The sequence below is a fragment of the Bos grunniens genome, chromosome 27 (genome assembly GCF_055505025.1).
Source record: "Bos grunniens cultivar Pamir isolate PY7600 chromosome 27, Bosgru_T2T1.0, whole genome shotgun sequence".
NCBI classification, from domain to species: Eukaryota; Metazoa; Chordata; class Mammalia; order Artiodactyla; family Bovidae; genus Bos; species Bos grunniens.
The window spans coordinates 17,463,836-17,482,695 of NC_141191.1; the positions used below are offsets into that span (position 1 = coordinate 17,463,836).

Consider the following 18,860-nt stretch of genomic DNA (forward strand, 5'->3'; position numbering starts at 1 on the left):
GCATCTCTGCCTCCCAAGGGGACTGACTGGACTTTTTACTCCTCGTGGTTCCTTAAGCCTATATTCAGCCAAGAATATCCCACAACAAACCTCCTTGACAACAAAACACCAAAGCCTTCTAGCTCTAATGACACATCTCTTTCCATTACCATGAGTACCATTTGCCTTTTAGCACACACATTGGGACAGTGTGGCTGGAGCATCAGCTACACTCCTGGCTGGGGATCAGCAGTTTTTCTACCTAGGCCCCGCTGTTGTGTCTGGATCCATCCTCCAGACACCCTTCTCCCATCATGATGATAAATGTCTACCACGGTCTTTTGCTGTTCTTGGGACACACATAAGATTATGCTAGTTCAGCAGGCAGATTTTGAAATTCTTTGGCTTTTAAACAGAAAGAATCAGGCCACTAATCAATTGTCTTCTTGGTCCTCTGCCCCTTAGTTGCTCGTGGTTGCAAAATGATACACGGGGAAAGGCAGCACTCTGTAACTTTACCAGCCGAAATGCAGATAGATATTTTGGTGGATGGTGACATCTGTCTCCTACACCAGTGGTGTCCAGGACTCAAGATCTTGCCATGCTCTATGTAATGTGAGGACAGCGAAGGGATTTGAGCTGCATCCATATGCGATGAGCAAGTGCTCACAACATTCCGGGTATGGTGCTGCTTACTTGCAGGGAACAGTGTTTCTGCTCTCAATAGTCCCCTCTGACTAGGTTCCCTTTATTTTCTCTGTGATGTGCTGAAAACTCCTGCAGTTGCCGAGAGGCTGGGTGTGACTTGTTTATCAAGTGGTGTGATGACAGAGGGATTTATCTCCAAAGCACTGCCATCATAGCTGGGTTCTCTCGCTCTCTTGATTCCAGAGCAATGCCTTTGTGTTGAAGTGACGTTTCTTCCTGGAACATGTGCTCTTTGTCTCCTTAGACATGGACCTGTTCCTCTGAATGATAAAATTCAGGTTTGGAGACCTTAACAGCATTTTCTTCAATGTTCCTTTCCCATATTTCTGAAGCAAACCCCTTCTGGTTCTGAGGGAACCACACACCCCTCTGCATGCGGAGGGTATTTGCCAGTGCCTGCTCCTTGGGATCAGAGATGAGCTTCTGAAAAAATATAGACATCCTGGGGCCAAGGAGGAGCTTAGTCAGCAGTTACCAGCTAGCTTGAGAAAGGAAAATTCCGTTTATCAAGGATAAAATCGTATTACCCTGTAAGTATCTCTCTCTCTCTTCTTTTCTGTCTCTATAGATTAACTTTTCCTGGACATTACACAAATGCAATCATGTAATATGTAGTCTTTTCTCAGTCTTAGAGGAAACAGCATTGTCTTTCACCAATCAGTGTGATGGTAGCTGCAGATTTTTCAAAGAATCCTTTTATCAAGTTGACAAAATTCTTTCCAACTCTAGTTTTGAGACTTCTTATCATGACTGAGTGTGAGATATTGACAAATGCTTTTTTTCTATGTGTTGACATGATCATATGGTTTTTGTCCTTTATTCATATTAATTAAAATTACTTTACATTGACTTTTAGATATTAAGTCAACTTTGTACTCACACTCAGTCATGGTGTATAATCCTTTGGATATGTTGCTGAGTTCAGCTTGCTGACATTTTGTTGAGAATTTTTGCATTTAGACTTGTGAAGAATATTGGCCTGTAGTTTTCTTTTCTTGTGATGTCTTTGTTGGGTTTTAGTATTAGGGGAATACTAGCCTTGAGTGACTAGTTCTCTTTTGTGTTTTGTGGAAGAGTTTTGAAGGAGTGGTGGTGTTTGTCCTGTAGATATTTTATAGCATACACCTGTGAAGACATCTGGACCCAGCCTTTTATTTGAAGAAAGATTTTCAATTACTAATTTAAATTCTTTATTTGTGATGGATCTGTTCATATTTTATCCTTTTCACTTAGTCAATTTTGTTACTGTGTACCTTTTTTGAATCTTCTTATTTCGTCTAAATTGCCTAATTTGTTAGCATAAAAGTATTCATAGCATGTCCTTGTAATCCTTTTATTTTCTATAGGATTGGTAGTGATGTCTCATCTTTCATTCCTGAGTTTAGTAATTTGAGTCTTCTCGCTTCTTGGTTGGTCAGACTAGCTCAGGTTTCTCAACCTCAGCACTATTGATATTTGGGCCCAATAGTTTTTATTATGCGGGGGCTTTCATGCTATGTAAGATGTTTGGCAGCATCTCTCCCTGGCCTTGGGCAACCACTCATCTGCTTTTTGTCTCAATGACTTTGTTCATGTTTTCTAGAATTTTATATAAATGGTCTCATGCAGTATGGACTCTTTTGTGTTTGGCTTCTTTCATTTAGCATAGTGATTTTAAGATTCACCTATATTGTTTTATCAGTTGTCCATTCTTCCTCCTCCTCTGTTATTTTTTTTCCTTAGTAGTATTCTATACTGTGGATATTGCACAGTTTGTTTATCTTTACCTATTGATGAAAAATTGTTTTTTTTTTCCCCTCAGTTTGGGGTTATTATGAATAATACTGCTTTGAACACTTACATTTAACTCTGTGTGGACTTATGTTTTCATTTGTGAATTCCTAGGAGTGGACCTATGGAAGGTGTATAGTTAACTTAAGAGACGGATAAATAGTTTTTCTATGTGGTTGTTCCATTTTGCATTCCTACTAGCAGTGTATGGGACCAGTTACTCTATATCCTTGCTAGCATTTGGTATTGTCAGTATATACCACATTTTATTCAAGTATAAATTCATGTAAATGAATGGTTGCAAATAATTCAGTTCAGTTCAGTCGCTCAGTCATGTCCGACTCTTTGCGACCCCATAAATCGCAGCACGCCAGGCCTCCCTGTCCATCACAAACTCCCAGAGTTCACTCAGACTCAAGTCCATCGAGTCAGTGATGCCATCCAGCCATCTCATCCTCTGGCGTCCCCTTCTCCTCCATCCCTCAATCCCTCCCAGCATCAGAGTCTTTTCCAATGAGTCAAGTCTTTGCATGAGGTGGCTGAAGTACTGGAGTTTCAGCTTTAGCATCATTCCTTCCAAAGAAATCCCAGGGCTGATCTCCTTCAGAATGGACCGGTTGGATCTCCTTGCAGTCCAAGGGACTCTCAAGAGTCTTCTCCAACACCACAGTTCAAAAGCATCAATTCTTCGGCGCTTAGCCTTCTTCACAGTCCAACTCTCACATCTATACATGACCACAGGAAAAACCATAGCCTTGACTAGACGGACCTTTGTTGGCAAAGTAATGTCTCTGCTTTTCAATATGCTATCTAGATTGGTCATAACTTTCCTTCCAAGGAGTAAGCGTCTTTTAATTTCATGGCTGCAATCACTATCTGCAGTGATCTTGGAGCCACAAAAAATAAAGTCTGACACTGTTTCCAGTGTTTCCCCATCTATTTGCCATGAAGTGATGGGACCAGATGCCATGATCTTCGTTTTCTGAATGTTGAGCTTTAAGCCAACTTTTTCACTCTCCACTTTCACTTTCATCAAGAGGCTTTTTAGTTCCTCTTCACTTTCTGCCATAAGGGTGGTGTCATCTGCACATCTGAGGTTATTGATATTTCTCCCGGCAATCTTGATTCCAGCTTGTGTTTCTTCCAGTCCAGCGTTTCTCATGATGTACTCTGCATATAAGTTAAATAACCAGGGTGACGATATACAGCCTTGATGTACTCCTTTTCCTATTTGGAACCAGTCTGTTGTTCCATGTCCAGTTCTAACTGTTGCTTCCTGACCTGCATACAGATTTCTCAAGAGGCAGATCAGGTGGTCTGGTATTCCCATCTCTTAATTACATGTATTGAAAATAATCTTGAAGAATTATTATGTTTTTGTAACTAAAGTGCTTCCCAGGTGGCGCAGGGATAAAATATCTGCCTGCCAATGCAGGAGATGTGGGTTTGATCTCTGGGTCTGGAAGATCCCTTGAATTAGTAAAGGGCAACCCACTCCAGCATTCTTGCCATGGACACAGTCCATGGGGTTACAAAGAGTCAAACATGACTAAGCACACAGGCAACTGAAGTAGTTTATAGATCTCCCTCTTTTTTTGTTCTCTTATGTTGTATTAAGTCAATTTCTTTTCACTAAGGAAAGGAAGTTCATATTCTAGTCACTACTGCCGCTGCCGCTGCTGCTGCTAAGTCGCTTCAGTCGTGTCCGACTCTGTGTAACCCTGTAGACGCTAGTGGACAGTTAAACCCATTGTAGCTGAGGTTAATGAAAAGCACTGCTATTAGTATCCTGGCAGAAAAAAAGAAACCTCTAAATTACAATTGGGGAAAAATGGAGAAGGAACAACAAGTGATTAAATATTGTATGTGAAACTGAGGGACTAGGTTAGAATATGGTGATTTTCACAGTAGTTCTGATCATATATGGTCACACTGCCATCCCCAGACCAGAGTTCTACCTTTAGATTTCAGAAGCTGGGCAGCCAAATCACACCAAACCTATCTCTTAATGGTGAGTGTGCTTTCCACTCAGTTTTCCACTTCCCACCATCACTCTCTGGCCGTGTTAACAGGGCCTCCTAGAAGACCAGAGGTCATGAGAAATTGGCAATAGCTGTGACCGATTCCCCAGTTTTCCCTGAGGCTGCCCGTCTGCTGCCTTTACTATTTAGTTATCAGCAAACAAAGCAGCTGGAGTCAGGCTGGGCAAGGAGGAGGATGTGGGTGGGGTGGTCATTACTGGCCACAGCGAGTACCCTGGGAAGTCCAGAGTTCATGAGCTTCCTTTTACTCTTGGGGCTCCAGTGTAAGTTGAGTGTGTAAAAGTGGAGAGAGAAAGAAGAAAAGAGGAAGAGAAAAAAAAAGACAAAATTTGTGACCAAGGAAAAGAGCTTTAAAAAAATACAAACAGTATACAACCAAGTTTCCCATTTTTACAGTAAAAATGCTCACTATGCCCTCTGCCTGCTCATGCAGTGGCCTGTTCTGATGGGGGTAGGACCAGCACCATGAGAGTGGCTTGTTGTATCCACACGTGTCACTGCAGCCTTACCTGAATCAGTACGTGCAGGATGGAGGCTGGATGAAGGGGAGGAGCAGTCCTGGCTTAGGCTGGAAGCCTGGCTCTGATGCTTACAGACCTCAGCTCCTCTGGGCCTCAGTTTCCTCATGTGTAATGCAGTGGAGATAATATCCTTGTATGTGTGCGTGCCTGCTTGGTCGCTTCAGTCGTGTCCGACTCTTTGCAACCCTATGAACTGTAGCCCACCAGGCTCCTCTGTCCTTGGGATTCTCCAGCAAGAATACTGGAGTGGGTTACCATGCCCTCCTTCAGTGGATCTTTCTAACTCTGGGATCGAAACTGCATCTCCTGCATTGCAGCTAATTCTTTACTGTTGAGCTACTGGGGAAGCCCAAATAATATCCTTATCAATGAGCTATTGTGGGGATCAAAATGAGCATGAAAGTTGGCATTCAATATAAAAACTCTGTTCACAATATTTTTGCTTTTTCCAATTTTGAAACGTTATTTATGAGAGTTAGTTCTTAACTATCTCTAAAATGTCATATGTCTTCAAGGACATGGTGGGAATATAGGATTAAATAATTTCTTCTGGGTGTCTTTTACTTTCATTGCTTTGATGATTAGCATCCCAGATACTTGCCCACAGGCAGCACTTGAAGGATCGTGGCTCACAGAAGTTTAATTCTTTCACTCAATTACTGAAGCTTAGCGTATTTTAGTTACTCTCAGTTTAGGTTTCACACTCTCTGGCCTTGCAGTATTGCACCAAACTATCCTTCCCTCTTGAGGATTCTCCACAGTTTTTCCTCCATTAAACCCAGTAATGAGTTTTGTTACCAAGATGCCTGCTGTTTCCATGCCTACAAGTCCTGTTTTCCAAACTGGCTGTTCTCAGGCTGGCGAGAGTGAACTGATTTAACTCCAGAAACATTTTCAACTTCCTGAAAGCTTCAATGGCCAGGGGTGCTCCCACAGATCCTCTGCGGTAATTTTTTTTTTTTTTTTTAAGTTTCTGCTTTCTTTACAGACATGATGATTTTCTGTAATGCTCTCTAAAATGTAGCATCCATCATGTTGTTCTGTGGTTATCAACAAAAACCTCCCTATCTCCTCCCTGCTCCTTCTTTCCAGAATCTCTTGAATGCTTTGATCTCCAGCTGCTTTTTCGGTCATTTTGGTTTCCAGAACTTTTACCTGTTCTGGAGGAACATGTCATCCTTGAACTGCCTTGGCGATGACTTTCCATGGTGTCTGACACCAAAGACTAAAAATAGCAAGATGAAGCCCAAAGCATTCTCCAAAGAAGTAAAATTGAATAACGTAACCAGATTATTCTTGGTTATCTTGCAGATATCCGTGTGACCAGACGTCTACAAATGGCGGTGAGATCATTTCTAATCGCCCTTTAATCTGTTGGCAGCTGGCTTCTGAAAGCTTCTTGTGAATTTTTTTCTTTGTTTTCGCCCAAGCCAAAGGCAGCCAGCAGTATTTGAAACTTTCCGTACTGGATTGTCCTTCTGACTTTCACATGGACCTTGGTCAGTTCCCTTTTCCTTTCTTTCCTCATTTCAGGCTTGTTTTGGAGGTGGGGGAAGGGAGTGTTCTACGTTTTCACAGTGGTTGCTAAGAAAGCATCTTCTCTGTTTATAGGTCCCTAACAAATAGTGACAGCTGAAAGACAAATATGGTATGGTGTTTGCAGGAGGAGGATGGAAGGCGGCCAGCAATTAGCAGCTCCGAGCACCAGCGCTCACAATGAGGCCTTTGAGAGCGGGGATTGGCATTATGCTTCCACAGATTGCTTGCAATAATTTAAAAAGGGGCTTGCCTCATGCCTTCAATGACAAACTTATTTCCAGAAATCAGCCAGGGTTGTATAACTTGATAGGGTTGTAAAATAACATAGTCTTTTCTTTCTCAAAGAAGCCTTTGCTTATGAACGGGAGCCAAATCTCCATTCTCTAAATCTCCAATATCCATTTTCACAACAGGGTTCTTGAACCTTCTAGTCAGAGGCTGGAGTGTCACCAGCCAGAAAAGTAAGCCAGGTGTAGTGTCCTTCATGTTCATCCTTCGTTTGGGAGCCTTTATTCCATTCTGGTGGAGTGGTCCTAGGGTAGGAGTTTGGAAAAGCATTGTGCAAAGAAAAGAAAAATGAAGTTGTCTTTCTATCTAATACTGATATCTCATAGGAATTTAGGTTCTTCATTTCCTAATTTTATAGTATAAAAGAAACGGTTGTGTGTGTGTTGCTCAGTCACTCAGTCGTGCCTGACTCTTTGCGACCCTATGGACTGTAGCCTGCCAGGCTCTTCTCTTCATGGAATTCTCCAGGCAAGACTACTGGAGAGGATTGCCATTTCCTCCTCCAGGGGATTTTTCCGACTCAGGGAACGAACCTGCATCTCCTCCATTGCAGGTGGATTCTTTACCACTGAGCCACAAAGGAAGCCCCCAAAAGAAATGGTTCAGTTCAGTTTCTCAGTTGTGTCCGACTCTTTGCAACCCCATGGGCTGCAGCACACCAGGCCTCCCTGTCCATCACCAAGTCCCGAAGCTTGCTCAAAATCATGTCCATTGAGTTGGTGATGCCATCCAACCATTTCATCTTCTGTCATCCCCTTCTCCTCGTGCCTTCAATCTTTCCCAGCATCAGTGTCTTGTCCAATAACTCAGTTCTTTGCATCAGGTAGCCAAAGATTTGGAGTTTCAGTTTCAGCATCAGTCCTTCCAGTGAATACTTAGGACTGATTTCCTTTAGGATGGACCGGTTGGATCTGCTTGCTGTCCAAGGGACTCTCAAGAGTCTTCTCCAACACCACAGTTCAAAACCATCAATTCTTTGGCATTTAGCTTGCTTTATAGTCCAACTCTCACATCCATACATGACTCCTGGAAAAACCATAGCTTGACTAGATGGACCTTTGTTGGCAAATAATGTCTCTGCTTTTGAATATGCTATCTAGGTTGGTCATAAGTTTTCTTCCAAGGAGCAAGTGTCTTTTAATTTCATGGCTGCAGTCACCATCTGAAGTGATTTTGGAGCCCAAAAAATAAAGCCTGTCACTGTTTCCACTGTTTCCCCATCTATTTGCCATGAAGTGATGGGACCAGATACCATGATCTTAGTTTTCTCAGTGTTGAGTTTTAAGCCAACTTTTTCACTCTTCTCTTTCACTTTCATCAAGAGGCTCTTAGTTCTTCTTCACTTTCTGCCATAAGGGTGGTGTCATCTGCATATCTGAGGTTATTGATATGTCTCCCAGCAATCTTGAATTCAGCTTGTGCTTCATCCAGTCCAGTAATTCTCATGATGTACTCTGCACATAAGTTAAATAAGCAGGGTGACAATATACAGGCTTTGAGTTACTCCTTACCCAATCTCGAACCGGTCTGTTGTTCCATGTCCAGTGCTAACTGTTGCTTCTTGACCTGCATACAGATTTCTCAGGAAGCAGGTCAGGTGATCTGGTATTCCCATCTCTTGAAGAATTTTCCACAGTTTGTTGTGATCACACAGTCAAAGGCTTTGGCATAGTCAATAAAGCAGAAGTAGATGTTTTTTCTGGAACTCTCTTGCATTTTTGATGATCCAGTGGGTGTTACAATTTGATCTCTGGTTCCTCTGCCTTTTCTAAAACCAGCTTGAACATCTGAAAATTCACAGTTCATATACTATTGAAGCCTGGCTTGGAGAATTTTGAGCATTACTTTGCTAGCGTGTGAGATGAGTGCAATTATGTGGTAGTTTGAGTGTTCTTTGGCATTGCCTTTCTTTGGGATTGGAATGAAAACTGACCCTTTCCAGTCTTGTGGCCACTGCTAAATTTTCCAAATTTTCTGGCATATTGACTGTAGCACTTTCACAGCAGGAGGGAACACAGCCCCACTATTTAACAGAAAATTGAATTAAAAATTTACTGAGCATGGCCCCACCCATCAGAACAAGACCCAGTTTCCCCCTCAGTCAGTCTCTCCCATCAGGAATCTTCTGTAAGCCATTTATCCTTCTCTTATCTTCTCTATCCTTCTCTGGGCAGACAGACTGAAGACCACAATCTCAGAAAACTAACCAATCTGATCACATGGACCACAGCCTTGTATAATTCAATGAAACTATGAGCCATGCTGTGTAGGGCCACCCAAGATGGATGGGTCATGGTGGAGAGTTCTGACAAAACATGGTCCACTGGTGAGGTGAATGGCAAACCACTTCAGTATTCTTGCCTTGAAAACCCCATGAACAGTATGAAAAGGCAAAAAGATAGGACACTGAAAGATGAACTCCCCAGGTCGTTAGGTACCCAAATGCTACTGGAGAAGAGTGGAGAAATAATTCCAGAAAGAATGAAGAGATGGAGCCAAAGAGAAAACAACACCCAGTTGTGGATGGGACTGGTGATGGAAGTAAAGTCCGATTCTGTAAAGAGCAATATTGCATAGGAACCTGGAATGTTAGGTCCATGAATCAAGGCAAATTGAAAGTGGTCAAACAGGAGATGGCAAGAGTGAACGTTGACATTTTAGGAGTCAGTGAACTCAAATGGACCGGAATGGGTGAATTTAACTCAGATGACCATTGTATCTACTACTGTGGGCAAGAATCCCTTAGAAGAAATGGAGTAGCCATCACAGGCAACAAAAGAGTCTGAAATGCAGTACTTGGATGCAATCTCAAAAATGACAGAATGATCTCTGTTCATTTCCAAGGCAAAGAAAGAAATGGTTATCTGGGATAAAATAGAAGGCTATGAGATAATACTTATTGGAAAGGAGGCCATAGTAGACAGATGAGGAACAGACAGTGATGTGAAGGAACAGAGACAATGATGAATGATGGAGGGGATGACGACAGGACCCCTTCTAATGTCCTTCACACATATATCAACTTTGCTGTCATGCACACCCCACCCCCTCCCCCAGCCCTAGCCATAGGTCCCATAATGATCTCAGTTTACAAGGGAACAGACGAAGGCATACATTACCTGCCCAGGATACGCAGTGGATGGTGGAGCTGTGGTCTGAATACAGGTGGCTTGATTCAGAACCAGTGCTCAGAACCCTGGCTCTCTGTTGACTCCATTGGGAGGCCTCCATTCTCCAAGCCTCAGCTTGTGTTCTCCATCTTTTAGTTTGATCAACAGCACTTTTGGTTCTGGGGAAACTGCCTGGAGAAAACTTTACTGCCCATTTAGTAGGAAGACCACCTAGCTTGCCTGTCTTCTTTTTCCGTAAGCCTCCTCTAAGGGGACATTGCGTATGAAAAATTCTGAAGTGACTTTAGAGAAAACAGAGGACATGTTGATATGGAAAGAATAATAAAATTCTCAGCGTTAATTCTTTTCCCAACTCAGTGTACCATTCACAATCTGAACGTCTCAGTTCAGTACCACCATCTTCAGATTTTCTTGAACCCACAAGTGCTTAGATTTAATTTTTCTGGAATCCAAATTATGTCAGAAACCATCCATAGGCAGGTGCTATCAGGTAATCAGTGGAGAAAAATTCAAGTACCTATCAGAAAGATTTCATTCCGCCGGAGAACTAAGATACATATTTGTTGATAGAACTGATTAGGCAGAGTTTGTCCTTGGCATCAGGAGGAAATTCAAATTTCTCACCTTCAAGGGCCCTACTTGCCTCTCCATCCTCTGGTGCGGTGCGTGAGTCTGCAAATGCAATACTCTCTGCCTTTATATCCTTCTTGGCCTCTTCACTTAGGAACCTCTAGTGTAAATTTTCTCCTTTACTAACTCAGGTTATTAGGCATTACTTTACTCACTTAAAAAGAAATTTGAAGAGTTTCAATACTGGCTCTTGAAATTATTTGGGGTTGAATGGAGACTTTTTTTTTCATTTTATACCGATATGATTTATTTTGTAAAATTTCCATATTATTATTTCTGAAAAGAAATCTAATTTAAAATGACAAGGCTTTAATTACTTTAAATGTTTATGGAGCATACTTTAAAAAAATTTATTTCTAAGTGAAGGATAATTGCTTTACAGTATTGTGTCGATTTCTACCAAATATCAATGTGAATCAGCCATAGGTTTACCCATGTCCCCTCCCTCCTCCCCTCTCCCTCCCTATCCCACCCCTCTAGGTTGTCACTAAACCCCTGTTTGAGTTCCCTGAGTCCTACAACAATTTCCCACTGGCTATCTATTTTGCATGTGGTAATGTATGTTTCCATGTTAGTCTCTCCATACATCCCACCCTCTCTTTCCTCCCCTGCCAGCTGTGTCCATAAGCCTGTTCTCTGTGTCTGTGTCTCCACGGGGGTATGGAGCATATTTTTTATGTGGCAAGGATCTGAGGGCGGCCTTGGGAAGCTCGTCCCCTGGGCAGTGAGGGGCAGTGGAATTTTTATCGTGTGAGAGATGATACCCATACAGTGGTTATGATACAGCCTGCCCCACTGGCAGCAAGATCCACTTGTTACGGGAGCACAGAACAAACAGTGGAGGGTGAGAAGGGGTGGCAGCATTAAAGAAAGGTTTATAGAAGAGATAATATTTTAGTTGGATTTTGAAGGATGTATTCACCTTCATTCAACAATATTGTTGAATGCCTGTTCTATGTAGGCTCCATGACAGGCACAGGGTGTGAAGAGGGGGGAAAAAGGCTCACCCTCTGTGTGGATTCAGAAGCCAGGAGTTGGCATTGGCGACTGCCATGGGCAGTGATCTGGGTGGCGGGAGGCAGTGTCAGGCTCAGATGTCAGCAACGAGGGAAGCCATCGTCTGCCCAGTCCAGCGCGGACCAGTTGTCCCGAGGGGCACAGATCCAGAGTCCAGCCTCATCATGCTGCCGCCCTGCAGAGGCCAGCAGAGGACGACGTCTGCCCCCACCATTGCTAGGAGGATCCTCAGGTTTCCCTTGGACCCAGAGCAATTCGGGAAGGAAGAGGGAAGGGAGAAAAAACCGGTTAGCCAGTGTGCTTTGCGCTTAATGAGTCTTTACCAAAATTAAATTGTCTTAAACCAGAAATGTCTGAGATGCTAATTGCTAAGTTTGAGCTAAAGTAAATTTTTACTGCTGCTCAACAGCGTAAGAGTTCTTGGGGCAGTTTGGTTGGCTACACAGTCTATGATCTAATTGGTAAGAAATATCTGAAATAGGCAAATTCATAGAGACAGAAAGTACCATTAGGTACCATCCTAATCTGGTACCATGTTGCTTAACAGACTACATATAGCTTTACATTATTTCTACCAAAGAATAAACTTCAAAAAGAAACACAACTGGTAATCATAGATAGCTCTGCAAAAATAAAGCAATCCACAAGGTGTATAAACTCAGTGTGAGATGACACTTACAAATTCAAACACTTTGGGTCAAGTCAGTGTTTTATCTTTTTGATTTCTCTTATACTTCAAAGATAACAAATGGCATGTTATGTTCTAAATCAGAGTGCATCTCACAACTATTAAGTATACTGATTCAGAACAAATTTTTTAAAATTTTCATTTTCACTTTTACGTCTATTGATATTGTTATCACAGAAAACTTTTATGTGGAAAATAAATTACCATCGCTCTTTTTTAAGAGCAAGACTGGAAGTGGGCCATTTCTCATATTGTTTTTATCATTCCTGCAGTTGGCTTGGCTTGGAGCCGCATAGTTGTCATGGACCCCACCATTTCCTTTGATCCAGAACCCAGTCATTGGCCAAGTCTTGCTTCTTTTATTTTTGTAACTCCTCTGATGTTTTCCATGGCTGCTGCCTTGCTGTAGACTCTCCTCTCCCCCCACCTGGACCATCATGGCTGCCGGCTTCTTGGCTTCCGTCTCACCCCCTCTAAAGGCTCCAGGGTCATCTTCTTAAGCTTCGTGTCATGTCGCCCAGCTCACTTCCCACATGCCCTTCACCATGCTTTCCTTGATTGAATCTTCATTTTTCTCTCATACTTTGGTCTGTCTTCTTTACACAGCGATATCATCTCCAACATTTCTTTCTTCTTTTTCTGTGTGAACTAGAGAGTTTACACCTTTAAATGCTTCTAAAAAGAAGAAACATTCTTTTCTTTTTTTTTTTGAAGCTCTTTAATCATATACCATTCATTTTTCCTGTAGGCTGAGAGTTATCCCTGTCAGCTGCTTGGAATCCTTTCTGGAACAAGAGAGCAGAGAAATAAACCATGGACATGGGTGTCTTAATTATTTATCCTGGTCTCCAGAAAGTGTCATGCCCGCAGCAGGAAGATTGTGCGTAGCATAATTACTTCTCTATGAAGCAACATGAGTATGTAGAGAAAGTACACAAAGTACGCAGGATGTTTTCTTTCTTTTTCTTCTTTATTTTTTTAGAAGACGGTATTTTATTTAATTTATTTTTTGTCCATGCCACAGGGCATGTGGAATCTGAGTTCCCTGACCAGAGATCAAACCCATAACCCCCTGCACTGGAGGTGCAGAGTCTTCACCACTTGACTTCCAGAGGAATTTCAGACATTTTAGTTTTTATCTCTCACATTTTCTCTATATTTTGCACTGATTTATCTTAATTCCCTTCATTAACATCCAGCATTCTCCAAGTCTCAGTTCATCCTTTCCTGGCATCTCGCTGTTTTATCTAGGTATGTAGTAATATTTAGGCTGACTCTTTTTTTTTTAAATAGCTTTATTATGGAGATAAAGTTTTAAAATATATAATTTTTTGCTTTCTTCAGTCAAACACCTTTGCTGCTTCTACCCTCAGTATTCATTTAAATATAATTTCTATAGGAGAAATACCAAGAGAAAGACCAAGGTAATATTCATTATTATGATTGAAAAACAGAATGATATAAACTACTGTCTTGCAAGCAGTTTCTTGAGAAAGGCTTCCTACTTCCTATTATCAGATTAATAACTGAGCATAGAGGGTTCAGATTAATAACTGAGCATAGAGGCTTCAGTTCAGAGAGATTTTTAATAGTGCAGAGAAGAGGGCTCAGTTGCTTCAGTCATGTCTGACTCTTTGTGACTCCATGGACTATAGCCTGCCAGGTTCCTCTGTCCATGGGGATTCTCCAGGCAAGAATACTGGAGTGGGTAGCCCTTTCCTTCTTCTGCAGAGAAGAGACCCCTGCATATTTAGGTGGAGTAGGTAGGCGGGAAGGGGCTGGGTATAAAGGAAGAGAAAGAAAAGCTAGGCCATGTGCTGTCCTGGGAAATGAAAGAAAGATGGAGAGAGAGAGAAAGAGTGAAGAAAGTGGGATGTCTCTTGATTCCCCACCCGCCTGCCCCCCGCCCCCCGCCTCCCCCCCAACCCCCCTGCCTCCTCCCACCACCCCCCCTTCCTCCCCCCCCACCCCCCCTGCCTCCCCCACCACCTCCCACCGCCTGCCACTGGAGGCCTATGCTTTCAGGTGAATTAGCAATCTGGGCCTTGGGCACATCACAAGTAAGCTGGGCAAAGCAGTGTGGTCAGGCAGATGGGGGGCCTGGGTTTGAGTTTTGCCCTGCTACCATAATTCTTTATCTGATGGGGATGCAGAGTTGAGAATGGAGAGATCTCATCGTGATGCACACGATGGTAAGGTGAGGTGACCTCTGAGGCAGAGGCTGAAGGAAGGACATGGCAATTGTTCAGTTAGCCTGCAGAAGTTAACACAAGCCTGAGTCAGCCAGGAAGTGACCATTTGGAGCAAACCAAGGCAGATCAGATCGCTAGCCACACCATCCTCAGATTTCAGCCCTGGAGGCCAGGGGACACCCAGGGGACAAGGGATGCAGCCCTGGAGACCAGAAGAGGTAGAGGACATCTTTTCCCAGACCCTGGATCTTGCCCACCATCATGAGGATGTTAAATGCTCCTTCTTCCCATTCACCTGGGAACTATCTTGGGAAGGAAGCCTAGGAGAGGAGGCTAGCCTGAAGGTCCAAGCGTTTTTCATCCTGATGAATGATTCTTTGGGGAAGTGTTTTCCCTAAAGACTTCATGGACAGCTCAGAAACGAAAGGAACTCAATGATTCCGTTGATATTCTTCACTTTATCAGTGAGGATATTGACATTTTGGCCATTCCAGTAGCTTTCAATGTCACAGATCACACGAGGACAGAATTCAGGCTCCATAGTGCTGTTCTAGACGTCTAGTCTGGTTGTATATCCATCACCCCCCAGTCCCACTAGGGTTTCTGCAGATGAACTAGATCTCTGTGTTGGAACTGTCTGAATAACTCATGGTTGGTAGCACTCTATCCACATTTCCTGCTCTGTTATTTTTCTGTTTCTAGCTTTTAGCTCTGTTTTTATGTCATTTCCTTCTTAAGAACAATTAGCTTATATGAAAAATTATAATACCTGTTTTATATAAAATATGCTTTAAAATATTATTTATTTAAAATGTTTTTTAGTGCTATATTCTGACTGTCCTCTTAAAACATCTAGACTCTGAAACTTAGTAGTGCAGCCAAGAGGTGTATCTATAAGTAAATCCAAATATTCGCTGCTAATTAGAATCAGCCAAAATGGTAACTTCGAAAGGAAAAGAAGGCCAAGGAACTAGCCTTTATTTAGGGTCAACTGTGTGTTCAATTCTGCTTGTATATTTTTATCTCATTTACTTCTCAGATATGCTTTATGTGATTTTTAAAAATTGTATCCATTTACAAGCTAACTGAAGTTGTCACTAGTTCAGGGCAACTTCCTTAGAAACCTAAGCAAGTCTGAATTTGAACGATGTGCTTTTCATACTGTTTTACTGATTTGTGTTGGCAAAGCAAGGCATTCATTCTCTTATGCTTTTTCTTTTGATTAATCCTGAATTCCAGAATGATCCTCAAAAAATATGTCATTATCAGCACCTACAGAGTCAAAAAGTCGCCATGTTTGAATTTGAAGTTTAAACCGTGTTCCTTGTTGCTTCTTTAAATCTTTTCTTGCCAGGGAAAATAGGTCCTGAGGTAGGAAGATTATTCATGAACCCATTTAGAAAGCAGGTCATCTCATCTATGCATCATCAGTGTTGAGAAGTATGCTGTGGTTTTCAATACAGCTGTCTAGTGATTTATCTTTAATAGTGAAAGAAATACCAAGCCCATTAATCCAGGGGCAGATGTATGCTAAGCTTGTTGTCATATCGTCTGACAGCTGACCAAAGGCTAACTGTTTGTTGGGGGGGGGGGGTGGTGGTGGTGGTGGTGGTGGGAAGTCTAGATAGCAGTAGCTCAGAATTCATAAGCATTTTGAGATTCCTCCATTAGAAGAAAGAAGGAAGGGAAAGGGAGAGAAGATGATATTTTAGGGGCTTCATTGTAAATACTTTGAACAAATAGTACCAGTGTTTTCTTAGGGAGTAGGTCAAAGATCAACTTGCTAGTTCCAACTCATTTCTGTCCACCAGTAACTATCTTTCTTAGCTGATGAGTTGGGGGAAAATGCCAGTAATTCTAGGCAGAAGCCTATGCTATCAGCAACTCTGATAAGCTATCTAATAACTGCCTGGTTTTTACAGGAGCAGACTTCCAAGGAGGGATTTTCTTACTAGCAAAGTAAGCCTACAGATGGTCAACAGACACATGAGAAGATGTTCAACATCACTCAACATCAGGGAAATGCAGATCAAAACCACAACGAGGTATCACATCACACCTGTCAGAATGGTTATCATCAAAAAGCCAGGAAATAACAAGCGTTGATGAGGGTGTAGAGAAAAGGGAACTTGTGTGCACTGTTGGTGGGAATGTAAATCAGTGCAACCACTGTGGGAAATAGTATGGAAGTTCCTCAAAATTATTAAAAAGTAAAACTACCAAATGACCCAGCAATTCCATTTCTAGGTATTTACCTGAAGAAAACAACAGTAATTTGGAAAGATATCCACACCCCCATGTTCATTGCAGCATTATTTACAATAACCAAGACACGGAAGCAACCTAGGTGTTCACTGACAGACAAATGCATGAAGAGGATACGGTGTATATATGCAATGGAAGATTACTCAGCCATAGCAAGAATGAAATTTGTGCTATTTGTGACGACATGGATGGACCCAGAGGATATTATGCCAAGTGAAATTAGAGAAAGAAGAATACCACAAGATCTCATTTACATGTAGAATCTAAAAAACAAAACAAATGAACAAACGAAAACCAGGCTTATAGAGAACAGATGAAGTGTTGCTGATGGGGAGAAGGGTAGGGGACTGGGCGAAATAGGTAAAGGAGATTAATAGTTGCAAATTTTCAGTTACATAATAAGTCACAAGGATGTAGTATGTAGCAGACAGTAATACTGTAATACAGATAATAATGCCATAATAATTTTGCAGGTGATGAGTAGTTACTAAGCTTGTTGTGGTCATCTTGTAATGTGTTTGTCAGATCACTAGGTTGTACACCTGAAATGAACATAATACTGTACATCAACTATACTTCAGAAAAATTTTAAAAAGTAATACAATATTGTAAAGTTAAAAAAAAAAAAAGTAATCAAGCCTCATGTCCCAGGTCTGGTCTATGGTGACACACACAGGTTCTGAATAGCTCTACGACTAAGTATGTATTTGTTTTGTTTTGAGTTAAATATCTTCTATAGATAATGAGTCCCCAAACGAGCCCAGTGGAATGATCAACAGCAGTCGTGTCTGGCCGTGTCAGAGCTCTGGGTCTCAGGCCCCAGGGGAGCTTAGTTGAGATATTGGCAGCTTGCAGTCAGGAATCTTCAAGCCAGGATGCCTTGAATATGTGGACTTGATAGCCTATTCCTTGTATCAAAGCTCATCTGCAGAAAAAAATCCAGGGGCACAGGCTCAGATATAGACTAATGGTTTTGAGCAATGACAGTAGAAAGAGTCCTATGGGTTGATGTTCATTAGAGACCCAATAAAGCCAATATTTATTCCTATCTAATTTTGACACCAGTTTTAGTTGACGTGGTTAAATAGTGAGTGAGTCTTTAGAAAAAGTATGTTGATTCCTTGCCATTTTGTCTAAGGGAATTTCTCTAGAATAAATATTATCTGTAAACTCTTGAGCTTATACCTCATCATGGCTTTATCAGTACTTACACCCTCAGGAGAAACATTGGTAGTTTATATCCAGTCAACAACTGGAGCCAATAGCACCCCCACTTGTGACAACCAAAAATGTCTTCATACATTGCCTGATGTCCCCTGGGAGAGGGACAAAATTGCTCTTGGTGAGAAGCACTGTGCTAGTACATTATGAAAATGTTTTAGATCTAACTTTTCTGGAATATATCTACTTTCAAAATAAATTATTATCCATTCTCTCAGTTTTGATTCAAAACTTGTGCACTCAGCTAACTCCCAGGACAGTTTGGATGTTGTATCCAACTCCTCTGTAATTCATACATTTCTCATTTTAATCTCTCTCTTCCTTTAGCCACCCCCTTAGCTATAAAAATGCCTAATGCATGTGGTGGCTTATGGCAGGGAGATAATAAATATTATTTCTTCTCTCTCTTGATCTTTTCTTTCTTTCATTTACCAATTCCTTGGATTGCAGCAGATTTTCTAGCCTAGTGGTAATTCTGTAGTTCTTGCCTCTTGGCTTTGTGTTCATTACATTTTCATGAATCCTGGGGTTGACTTTGACTTTTTCTCACAGGTTTTGTAAACCTTGGTAATGTTGAATTGAAATACTATTTATTTAGTATTTCAGAGTCCTGTTCAATGTTAAATGTCAAGTAATATGTTCAGTATGATTCCATTTTTTTTTCACACACACACATGTGCACACACATACAACAGGCTAATACACATGTACAGAAAAACATTATGGAGGGATATATTCCAAATGATAATCTTTACCCTGAATGAGATCCTGAGTGATTCAGTGTTTTTTCTTTCTGCTCATTTATATTTTCTAATTTTTCCTACAATACACGTTTGGCTTGTAAATTAAAAAAGACAAAAATGTTTGCA

General features: G+C 41.5%; 1 long non-coding RNA gene across 6 annotated transcripts; it reads left to right on the forward strand.

The window, feature by feature from the left end:
- The first annotated feature begins 643 nt into the window (after positions 1–643).
- Positions 644–18,397, forward strand: LOC147343586 (uncharacterized). 6 transcript variants are annotated; one of them, XR_015156150.1, is made up of 5 exons: positions 653–1,217; positions 5,877–5,966; positions 6,332–6,519; positions 13,062–13,564; positions 16,428–18,397. It is a non-coding gene; the product is annotated as an uncharacterized LOC147343586 (long non-coding RNA). The 6 variants fall into 6 exon arrangements; XR_015156147.1 differs by lacking the exon at positions 5,877–5,966 and having other exon boundaries at positions 644–1,217; XR_015156149.1 differs by lacking the exon at positions 13,062–13,564 and having other exon boundaries at positions 16,428–17,407.
- Positions 18,398–18,860: the final 463 nt, after the last annotated feature.